Source organism: Callorhinus ursinus, unplaced genomic scaffold, assembly GCF_003265705.2.
Source record: "Callorhinus ursinus isolate GAN/ISIS: 27379988/994484 unplaced genomic scaffold, GSC_fseal_2.0 scaffold28, whole genome shotgun sequence".
Classification (NCBI taxonomy): Eukaryota; Metazoa; Chordata; class Mammalia; order Carnivora; family Otariidae; genus Callorhinus; species Callorhinus ursinus.
Window position 1 is genome coordinate 18,088,253 of NW_027397090.1, and position 11,453 is coordinate 18,099,705.

At 50.3% G+C, this 11,453-nt stretch overlaps 1 protein-coding gene across 3 annotated transcripts in view; it reads right to left on the reverse strand.

Annotated features, from left to right (window-relative positions):
• Positions 1-10,976, reverse strand: part of SYK (spleen associated tyrosine kinase) — a 79,110-nt gene extending 68,134 nt beyond the window's left edge. For 2 of the 3 annotated variants that reach the window (XM_025891319.2, XM_025891315.2), the window contains exon 1: positions 6,741-6,823. The gene's annotated coding sequence lies outside the window, so the exon portion shown is untranslated. Of the gene's footprint in view, positions 1-6,740; positions 6,824-10,823 lie in introns of those variants that run through there. The other variant, XM_025891316.2, reaches the window with a different exon arrangement.
• Between the last annotated feature and the right edge of the window lie 477 nt (positions 10,977-11,453).

Here is an 11,453-nt window from a genome sequence, read left to right on the forward strand (position 1 = left end):
TCCTGCATCCCTGGGCCCCAGAATCCTGCATCTGTGGGCCCCAGAATGCTGCATCTGTGAGCCCCAGAATCTTGCATCTGCGGGCCCCAGAATCCTGCACCTGGAATCCTCCAGCCTCATTTTGGAGATGAGCTAAGCAAGAAAGAACCTAAGAAGTTTCCGTGAATGATGGACTCCAGACCCACGTGCCTGGTCTGCCTCTGCCAACCACGCTGCCCCCAGGAGCTGGAGTGGTCCTAAAAGTTCTGCTACAAATATAAACACGGGCACATGGGATGAGTTCTGGGAGTTCCCCGTGGGAGTACAGCTCCGTGCCCCACGTGCATGTATGGATGGACAGAGTCAGCCCCGGGGAAAGCACAGCCACAGACTGTCCCCAAATGCCCTACAGCGACAGCGGGCCCCATGTCACCATCCGCCACAGTCGGCAAGGTCCCGAAGCCAAGCCACAGTCACCAAGAACCCAGGGCCCCAGCTCTCAACCCAGAGCAAAACTGTTCGTGTTCTCATGGGAAAAAATCATCTCAAGTAAGTACAGGGGAGCTGGAGTCATGCTGAAGAGTCATCTGACAAATGGAAACCGTGCAATGCCCTCACGCAGAAAATGCGACAGGCCAGTGTTTCTATCAGACCCAGGTGCACATTCTTTCCCAGAGAATCATTCCGCGTGCTTGCACCTCCTACCAGTCTGCCGGCTTGTGCAGAGAACGCCCTGACATTCGGGCTCACACCCCTTCTTCCCCAACTTCAGACATCTGGACCTCGTGATGCAAGTGCAAAAGGAAGGGGGTGTCCACAGTGTGAAGACATGTGAGCTCTGGCTCTTCCCACATACACGCATGCATGCATGCGCACCCATACACAGGTGCAGACAGACCAGAGTCTTTGCAATCAAAGGCATGCACAACTGCCATTATGCCCACCACACGAATACATTCAAACTTGACGGCAATTTTGCTAGGCTTTAAAGATGTGCCTGGGTGCTCTAAAGCCCTGCTCACCTGTTCTCAACCTCAGCTGCTGCACTCGGTGGGGGAAGGGGCGGGGGCCTTCACGAACGTCCAAAGGCAGGCCACCTGCCAGACCACGTCCGAATGTGTGGAGGCAACCTGAGCATCAGCGGGCGCACCGAGCCTGCGCGATGGCCGGAGGCAGGTGGGAGGGCCCCAGCTGCACCGCCTTGAGCGAGCTGGCCAACCTCTGGAGGCCCACCTTCTTGTTTGGGGACCGACATCCAGTCACGGCGGATGCTCTGTCCTGTGTTTGCTCTCCTCCAGTCTCAGCCCAAGCAAACCTCCTCATTTTATCAATATCACTGTAAATACCAAAAACTTCTGTATGCAGAGTCAAAAGGTGCATTTCACTTTTTCTCTAAGCTGATATTACTGCCCTCCCCAGGTAACAGCTGCTCATAGCTGGTGCCTTTGCTTCCAGACCGAGCCGCGTACTTGGCGTGTGCTGTGCATACCTGAGCGGACAGACCTCCATCTAAATGTAGTAAATAATCCACGTGGCCTCCATCGTCATGTATATGAATGTGTTTTAGAAAATACATAGCGATATACCACAAACTGCTTTTTCACCGACTATAACTTGGACATCTTTATATTTTGGTCTACAAAGATCCCACATTTTTAAAAAGACCACCACACAGGGTTACAAGGCATGGACAGAGCACACTCGATTCAACCAGTCCCTCTTGTGATGTGTATTTCTTTCTTCCTTTCCTTTCTTGGGGTTTTTTTTTTTTTTTTTTTTTTATTACAAAATGAAATGTAGCAACGAATTACTGTATGCATATATATTGCTTCACTTTTGTGAATTTATATGTGTAATACGTTCCTAAAAGTGAAACTATTTGGTCAAAGCACATGCGTGTTTTAAATTTCAGAAGACAACCCTGCCCGCGTCCACCTGTGTGAGTGTCTCTCTTCCCCCACATCTTGTCACACAGCAGACCCTTAAATCAACGCTCACTGCAGAGAGGCAGGGTATGTCCATGCACTTTGGGCTCATTTGCCTTTTAACTGCTTGTCTGTACCCTTGGTGGAGGTTTCTAGTGGACTGTGTTCATTTTTCTCACTCATCTGGAAGAACTCACTACATGGCAAGGCTATTGGTCCTTCACCACGGACACTGAAAATAAATCTTTTGCAGGGTTTTTGTCACTTGTTTATACATTCTTTATCGTTTGTATAGAGACTTGCTTAAAATGTTAGGAAATGATACTCATCAATCTTTTCCTTGGTTTCGTATTTTCTATCATATTTAGAAAGGCCTTCTTCACACCATAATTATTTAAAAACTTGCCCAAGTTTTTCTTCTATGCTCTTGTTGTTGTATTTTTATTTTCTGCGCAGCCTGGAACTTACTTTGGTGTAAGAAGTAAAGGTTTTCCAAGGCCACTAACTAATACCCCATGCTCCCTTCCCTGACGGACGGGAGATGCCCCGCTTGCCTCGCGCTAACATTCCACACTTCGGGCCTGTTTCTCCACTATCCACTGCACCTGTGTCTTAAGAGCCCATGGATCCTGTCTCCCCTTACCCACCCTGTGTTTCCTTGTGTCCCTGGGTCTTCTCATGGTGAGGCCCGTGGAGTCCCCTTGTGCTCTTGGCAGCAGGTCACCACGAGGAGGAGCCAGGCTGGCCCGTCACGTCCCACGGATTTGTGTGTTGAAGTGCTAACTTCCCAGGACCTCAGAATGCGATTTTATTTGGAAAGAGAGTTTTTACCCAGGTGATTAAGTGCCAGTGAGGCCATTATGGTGGGTCCTAATCCACCATGACTGCCGTCTGCATAAGAAGGGGGAGTTAAGACATAGAGAGGCACACAGAGTGAAGAAGGTGTGAGGACACAGGGTGGAGACGCCATCCACGAGCCAGAGAGAGAGGCCTCCCTGCTGACACCTGATCTCAGACCTCAGGTCTCCAGAACTGTTATGCAACCCCCCACCCCCAGTCTTTGGTCCTTTGTTCCAGCAACCCTAGCAAACGAATACCACTCTTCTCTGGATGGATACGCACGCTGTTTCCAGAGTTTCCTTAGAAGAGACAAGCTGGAAGGCTTAACTGGCGTGCGCGCGCGTGTGTCGGTGTGTGTGGGTCTGCAGACACCGGTGGCCCCTTGGTGGGAACCCCACATGGCCTTCTGCCTTCCTTCTAGAGTGCATCCTTTCCCAGCATCTCGTGAGCTGCCTTCCTCTGATGGGACCACTTCAGTTCCACCTGCATCACAAGTGTTCCCACAACTGGATGCCACTGAGTTGGAAAACGTCCCTTCTCCCCGCTCCATTCCACGGGTCAGGAGGCCTCGTACTCCCCTCCCAGCCCTGGTGGCAGAAATGCCCGCAGGGAGCAGCGACTCTTCCCTTTGTGGGGCAGCCTGCGGTGTAGACGGTGCCTTGGGGAGCCCTGTCAAACTAGCTTCCATGTGGCCCTGGTTTACTCTGATGGGAAACCTGGAAGCAAGCTTCACGTGTGTTGAAAGGAGCCAAAACGTGAAAGCATCCGACGTTCTCATATTAGCCTCTCATTGATTCAAGGCTTGTCCAAGTCCTATTGAATTAGCTTAGTTCCCCAACACAAAGCTGGCGCACTGAGCTCATGCCCCGCCCCCCCGCCCCCGCCCTGCCTCCTTGGACTTCCTCGGGTCCACGGACGGGACTTTCCACCTCCTCGCTAGGCACCGTGGCAGATCCCTGCACGTGCCTTATCAGAGCAGCAGGTGAGAATCACGGGTCTGGATGAGCCGCACATCGGTTTTCGGCTTCGAAATCCGGCGACACCCCTCAACATTTGGACACGTCACTTCACCTTCTCAGCAGGTGAGTGAGATGATCCCCAAGCCCCCTCCCACCCTCTCGCCGGGTGCGTCCTTACACCTGCTTCGGAGCGAGCGATGCTTCTGGACTGGCCACATCCTAATCGTCAGCCCGGACATGACAAGGCAGCCCTCTCCTTGGGTGCGCTTCCTGCCTGAGCCCCTGGCACAGCTCGCCCGGCCACCACGAACCCCAAAGCCGCGCCAGGCCTGTAGTGCAGGCCGCTCTAGCGAGCTCCCCTCCTTCCTCCTTGCTGTCACATCCTCCACAGCTATGACCATCAGCTGATCGGAGTTGCTAAGAAAAGGAAGTGGTGGAGTGTTTCTCCAAGCCTGTGCAGCAGCTATAAATGCCGAGAAAGGCAAGAAACAGCACTAAGACAGTAAGACAGACTGTGAGTCCGTGACCACAATGGGAAGCAAAGGAGGCATCAGCCAGTGGACGGCAAGCTGCTGCCCACCCCAAAAGACAAAGCAAGATGGGCTCAGCCTGGCGAGGGAAACCACGTCCAGGTGCTGGAGCAGGGCAGCCGTGAAGGGGTAGCGGGCCCAAGGCTGTGGTGCCCTGGGAATGCCAGAGCCCTGGAGGGCAGGGATGGGGGGGCTCGGAGCAGCCAGGCTGCCCAAACCTCTCCAGCTCCTGGGTCGCTGCCCCCCTTCCCTGCTAAGCAGTCCCTCTGCAGGAAAGACACGCGTTTGGAGAGGCAGAGCATGGCCACATCCCCGAAGAGCAGAGAGCCCCTGCAGCCCACACACTGGTTCCTCGTTCCTGGTTCCTCCTGCTCCGTGCAAACCTCACCCCTCCTATCGAAAGGGGCACAGGCTCAGTGAGAGCCACAGAACAAATGCAGACCCAGAAAATGAACTCCTAGGGCACCTCAGGGGAAAAAAAAAAAAAAAAGACCAGCACACATCCTAGAAACACCAAGCACAGCAGGAAAGCTCGCCCCATTAAGGAAAGGCACCAAATGAGCCAATAGATGAGCCGATGCCAGAGGAAGACAGAGGCTATGGAGTAAGAAGACAGTGTCTGAGCTGGAACCACTAGGAAAAACCACAAAAGCCAAATGTATCGTTAAAAAGAATAAGGGATTAACTACATTCCTTAGAAATTAACCACCTGCTTGCTGGAATATAACAGCTTCTGCAGACGGACTTTGTAACAGGATGGACAGGGCTAAGATCTTTCTCGAGATGAGGAGTAACCTGCTGGTTTTGTGAAACATAATGCAAAGGGCAAAAGGGAAAAAAATGAAAGAAAAAGTGCATTCACTGCAGCTTTGTTCATAAAAATTAGGTGGTCGGTTAGCTCACTTGGTGAGAGGCGCGGTGTTAATATAATATCAAAAATTGGCGGCGGGGGGGAAACCCTAGATGTCTGTCAGTAAATGAGCTTATCTTCTAGTCTGTGGAATAAATTGCAGTGATCACCGATAGGAAAACCTCCTCACCCCCAGGCATGTGGTTGATCAGAAAAAGAAAGTTGCAGAATGATACTAGTGTTAAGAACACACACATGCGCACACACATGTACAACGCACAGGACCAAGGCTGGAAGAAAACACACCTCTCTCCCACAGAGGGTGGGCTGGGGCGGAGGTTGCTGGTCAAGGTCAGTGTTAGTGGTGCTGTCAAATCTGAATTCTTCCCTGATGGACACGTACTGGGGCATGTCGTGCACCTAACACATTAAAAAAAAAAAAATGCTAGAAGCTTCTCCCATCTTGGAGGTCAGAGGAACTCACTTTAGAAATAGTACTTATTCATCTGTGACCTGTTTGGGAATGCTATTACTAGCCTCTCCCCAAGACTGCAGAAGATTCACAGCCACTCCCTTGGGAGAGGCGGAGATGGCCACGTCCATCCTACCCACAGGCCAGGAATGGGCACTGCACGCGGGGTCCCCGTGGTGCATCACCATGAAACCCCCTGTGATCGTTCCATTCCTAAAGACCAAAACGGTAGTTTCAAAATGGAATGGGACTTGAACCCAAAGGAGCTTCGGACCCCTCAACCACTGTTGATAAAGATACTCATACAACAATCAAATTATTCAAATATTCTTAGCATTTAAGATGAAAATAACCACAACATTTACCTCCACCCAAGCAACACCCGAGGATCTTACAAAGGGACAGCAGGAGGTCACCAATCATTTCACAAAGTGGACTTTAAGAGTTCTGATCCCCAAGATGCTCCAAGAACCAACACATCCCATGGCCACGGAGGTGTGAGTATGTTGACAGATGCCCTCCCCCCCCGGGCGAGTCACCTGCACCATGGCTTCCCTCCCCCAACAGCTTCCTGCTCAGGCAACATGATTCCATCCAGCATCTTGTGACTAGTGCAAGGAAAGTTTCCCTGGGAATATCATTTAAAATCACACAGCACACGCTTCGGGACCAAGGGATCCAGGCCAAGCATCCGAGAAAAAGCAATGTGGGCTCCCCATTCCTGGGAAAATACATATTGCCATCAACTGAATAATAAAACACCAGTGTCACAGCAAATACAGAGGTGACAGGAAAACTGATATAAAATGCAGATGCCAAAACTGGAATGACGATGTATTATATATAATATACACATCATACATATATATATGTATATATATACACACATATATATATATCTTACAGAAATAAAAAGTTTTGAGGAAATGCTTTCAAAAATTATTACCATGGATTTATAATGGGTACACTGTATATGAATGCTGCTGATCAGAGGTATGTTAAGACCCCAAACGTAGAGCAAACGTCTGACAGGCACTTTGCGAAAAATGTCTTTAGTCAAGCCATTTCCCCAGACAGGTTTCTCTTACTAACATGTGTGCAGCAAGACAGGGGAAGCCATCAGACTCGAGCAAGACGATGAAGGGTTCCAGAGAAAAAAAGAGAAACATGGAACGGATCAGTCACCTGGTTTACTTGGCGCAGTGGAAAAGCGAGTGCAGGGGCCTGGTTTTGCGTCAGAGAGTTGGGGAGACGTTGTCATAGGCAGACGCAGAGGCAAGAGTTCACCCAGGAGAAACACCAAAGGGCTCCAAGAAATAAACTGGAACTGCATTATACACCTCGCTCTAGCAACCAGTATCATCACAGTCAATTCCAAAGAGGCTTCTCAGCCCCCAGTTACAGCATGATTACCGTGGGTGGTGGTGGTCTGGGATTTCCGAGTGCTCCTTTCTCAGGGCAGGAAGTTGACAGACACGGTCTAACACGGACCCATCAAAACCAAGAACAGATGAGCATATTATCAGGAAATAAGGTGGAGAATTCTAGAAGAGCTGGCTAAAAAGATGAGAAGATTGCTTTGGGGAGCAGCACTGGAAGGTGGGAAGGTATTGTTATAAAGTAGAATTTCATAAAAGCAAAACTCAACTCTGGCCACACCAAAGCATTTCCAGGACATGTTGGCAGAAACAGACAGCTTTAAGAAATTATCAGACCCACGAGAATGCAATGAAGATTTATCAGTTAAGACAAACAGCTGTAGTGGGAGAGCAGAAGGTCACACGCTGGACATTTAAGTGCTCGTTGTAGCCACACAGGGCATAGATAAACAAGCCAATGTGTAAGTTGTGGCTTTTCCTAAAACTGGGCCCAGGGCCCTTGGCCGTCCTTCCCCACTCCCCCACTCACTGTTTTGACCATCCCTGGGCCTGGGGCTCACTTACCCTCCCGCCCTGGGCCCCTTCCAATGCTCCTGCACAGCCCTGAGGGGGGTAGCGCCTTCTCCAGCCTCAGGACCCAGGACCCCAGTGTCAGAGGGAGGTACCTCAGGACTGATGATGCTGCTGACCAGATACCATCGTCATAAAAGCTGCCGGTCCACCCTCCTTCGTAATTGGGGTGTCACTGATATTTGTTCAATACCTGCTCCCTCCTCTCAACCATCAGCCTTTGGCAGCCTCCAAAACCCATTTCTGGTGGTTTCCAGAAATGGACAGATCAAGAGAGAGCCATTTTTGATTCGTTAAACCTACGTAATACAACCTCATCTTTCTTTTCTGTACTCGTATCTTATAGGCCTTAGCTAAGTTTGACTGCATTTAAGGTTCCAATGCAACCACCTTTCAAGATCCATAGGGCAAAACTTACATAATTAATTTATAAAGGCAAACAATTTTCAAATGAATACAAGCCAACATTTTGTCAGACAAAACTATAAGCTCATGGGAAAATGTGCCTGCTAATATAACACCCAAATGAATGAATGAACTTCTCCATTCAAATCCGCTCAGTCTAGTTTCATACTAATCTTTCCACAATTCTTAGTCAAAAACAAAACAAAACAAAAACCTGCTTTCCTAAGTGAAAAAGAACCGACTTGTTGAAATGCAAGGCTGAAGAGCAAGAGATGACACACCGTTAATTTGGGCAATTTTATTTCCAGTCTCTCAAGACTCTGCCTTTCGATTTCAATTGCTTTAAAAGAAAAAAAAAAAAGTTCAGCGCATGAACGTTTAAAAAATAATTCTCCCCCAAGGGCCTAAAGAGTTCATTGTTTCTTTCTCTACTCATTTACAGGGAAACCAATCCAGAAAGGGAAGAAAATGTTAAAACTTGCAAATGGGAATCCGGGGGAGAGGGGTGAAATTAGCTCGGATTGGGAAAAGTACTCTGCCATTCCTTAGGCACAGACAGCGAGCAAGGCGTGGAGGGGACAGGAAACAGTGGTCCTTCCAAAGACACGCCGAAGCTATAACGGATGGCAGTACGCTCCCTGCGATCTGGCTCTGAAATCATCGACCTCGGGACCCTTGCTGTTTGAGAGCACTGTTTATCAGGAAGGCTGAAACATCCTATTCTCACTGGGATCTGTACTGTGATTGTTATCACTGAAATTTCAGCGAAGCCTTTGCTATTTCACACTCCCCGAAAGGGCACAATTGCCCATTTAATCGCAGAAGGTGTGAGCTACTGCGCAGTAGAAATGCAATTTATTTCCGAAAGTAAACAATAGCTCCTAGGAGTCTTAAAGGGTCCCTTAAGTCCTAATGCGCAAAAGCTCAGAGAAACAAGGTTTTGAGGTAAGTTTTAGGGAATTCACTTGGTGACAACATCTGCCCTAAACAGATACAGAGCTATTTATAGTCTGTTTATGCCACTGAGTGAGACGGGTCACACTGTTAGTGCAGATATATGAACGAGTGGGAAATTAGGAGGCTGCCCAGGGAGCAGTACCTTTCTAAATTCTGAGAAATGTTTTTCTCAGTGCTGAAATTTAGAGTCTCAATTTGAATTCTAAGTTGTGAAAAACACATGATTCCAAAACCTATCAGCACAAGGGTTTTGGAAAATAATTATGGACGTGCAACGTACTGCGTAAGTGATAGTATACTAAGAAGTCTTTGGTGTAAAAACAGAGAAATTAAAAAAAGAAAGGAAAATAAAATAAAAACAGAGAAATCAGACCTGTGCTTAGAATACTAAATATGAGCCTGAAGAAGGCTAGAGTGAGTTATTTCTTAATACAGATCTAGCAATAAAATTATCTGTCAACTTCATCCCTTGGTAAAGGGTAAGACCTAAAGTATATACCTCAATTTTTATCCTAGCTCAAAACATTAAAAACATTCTAGTTATTAAGCCTATTTATAAAAGCCTACCTATGAAAGCACTCCACATACAGAGAATTCAAATCCATTTCTATTTTACTGCAAAATTTCTCTAAACACATCAAAACAAAAGTATAATGGAGGAGGGACAAAATGGTCTGATAAAATAATTCTAACAGACAAGATTTCTCATTTAAAACACTTAATACTCTCCAAGTTTTTCGACATTTTAGCTCAAGGATAAATATATTCGTGCACTATATGGACTTTTTGGGGGGGGGCGAGGCAGATCAATGAATTCAGTTGCATTTAATTGAAATGCTGTCTTCCTAGTAGCAATGAATTTGCTCTTACTAACACAAAGACTTCAGCCTCTAGAATCATTTCCATTTCTTCCAGGAATTCCAAGTCATCACGAGATGAACTCCTTTTTAACTAGAAAATTCAGATGTGGGGCATCTCCAACTCCTAATCACTCGCTGACCTGCTTCCAGGGTTTAAGGAAAGGAAGGCCTGCTAGTTAAGGTTTGCTAAGGATCAGTGGAATCTTCGGTGATTCAGGCAAACTGACAAAAATAACCTGCAACAAAAGATTCAAACTGTAACTTCTCCAGTGACGGGCTTTCTAGTTCTCGAACATTCGAGTAAACCTAAAACTGAACTGCCTTTGTACAGTAATGTAGATGGGCTTAACGTTTTGGAGCCAGATTGCCCAAACAATATTTAACTCAAACTTACAGGGTGCTACACTTGGCTCTCCAAGTCCCTTACTGGCCAAGTAAGTTACTTTACCATGTGAACGTGTCACAGTCAGCAATCCTGCTAAATTTTAGCGGTGCCTAAGAAAGTTTCATGTTTTTATGCAACCGCTCTTTCTTTCCGTAGGAAAAGGCGGGGATATATTAAACCCTCTGCAGGCACAGAAGCATTTGCACCTTGAGTCACTCCCATAAATACGGTGGAATTTTCCAGGGGATCCATAAAATGGCCAAACGAAAATGTGCGCTTTCTGGCGCCCGGGGACTCCCGGCCCGCGCCTCCCCGACCCCGCGGCTTCCGCACCGCCCGCGCCCGGCCTCGCGCTGCCCGGACGGGCCCGACCCCCAGGCGCACTGGGTTTAGGACAAAAGATGGCAGCACCTACCGGTTCTGATTCAAAAGAGTCAATCTGAGCGTCCCTCCTTTGTCAAAGGCCTGAGGCCCTGGGCGCATCTGCCCAGCCCGGGAGCCGGCACAGACCCGGGCCCGGGGAGCAGCGGCCGCATCTCCCCCGCCGCCTTCCCCCCCCCCCCCCCCCCGGGGGGCCCCCGGCCCCCCCCCCCCCCCCCCCGGGGGGGGGGGGCGCCCCCCCCCCCCCCCCCCCCCCCCCCCCCCCCGCGCGAGGGTGGCCGCAGGCTCCGCGTCCCCGCCGCCGGGCGGAGGGAGCGCGCGCCACACCTACCTGTGCCAGGTGAGCCGAGGGCGGGGCGCGGGGCGCGGGGCCGGGACCGCTCGGGGCGCAGCGCGGGACCGCCCGCTCGTCGCCGCTCCTCCTCGCTCCTCCCGCGGCTGGAGTCGCCTCAGCCGCCCAGCGCGAGGCGCTTCCTCATTTTGGGCAACTTCCTTAATGCGCCCGGGCAGGGCCCGCACTTCCTCCGGGCCGCCGCGCCCCAGCGCCCCGGGCCCGCCCCCCCCCCCAGCCCCCGCCGCTGCGCCCGAGTGCCCCCGGCGCCCCCGCGCCCCCGGCCCGCCCTGCCGCCCTTGCGCCTGAGTGTCCCCAGCGCCCAGGACAGGCTCCGAGTGCCCCCGGCGCCCCCGCGCCCTGCCTCCCAGGCGCAGCAGAAGGGGCCTTCCTATACCACAAGGGGCACTGCCAACAACAGGAACCTCGAGGGGGCCACCTCGCCAGCCTCCCGCCTGGGCCTTTGAAGCACCGACAGCTGTAAGGGGCGCGCCCATTTCTCCGAGCCATGGCTTGGGAAGACAGTCTTGCTCACTGTGTGGTGTATTCCCAGTCACCAACCCAAGACACCCCTGCTGACCTGTGGCCACAAGGCCCTGTGCCACCCTGCCCCGGGCCCTAGGTGAACAC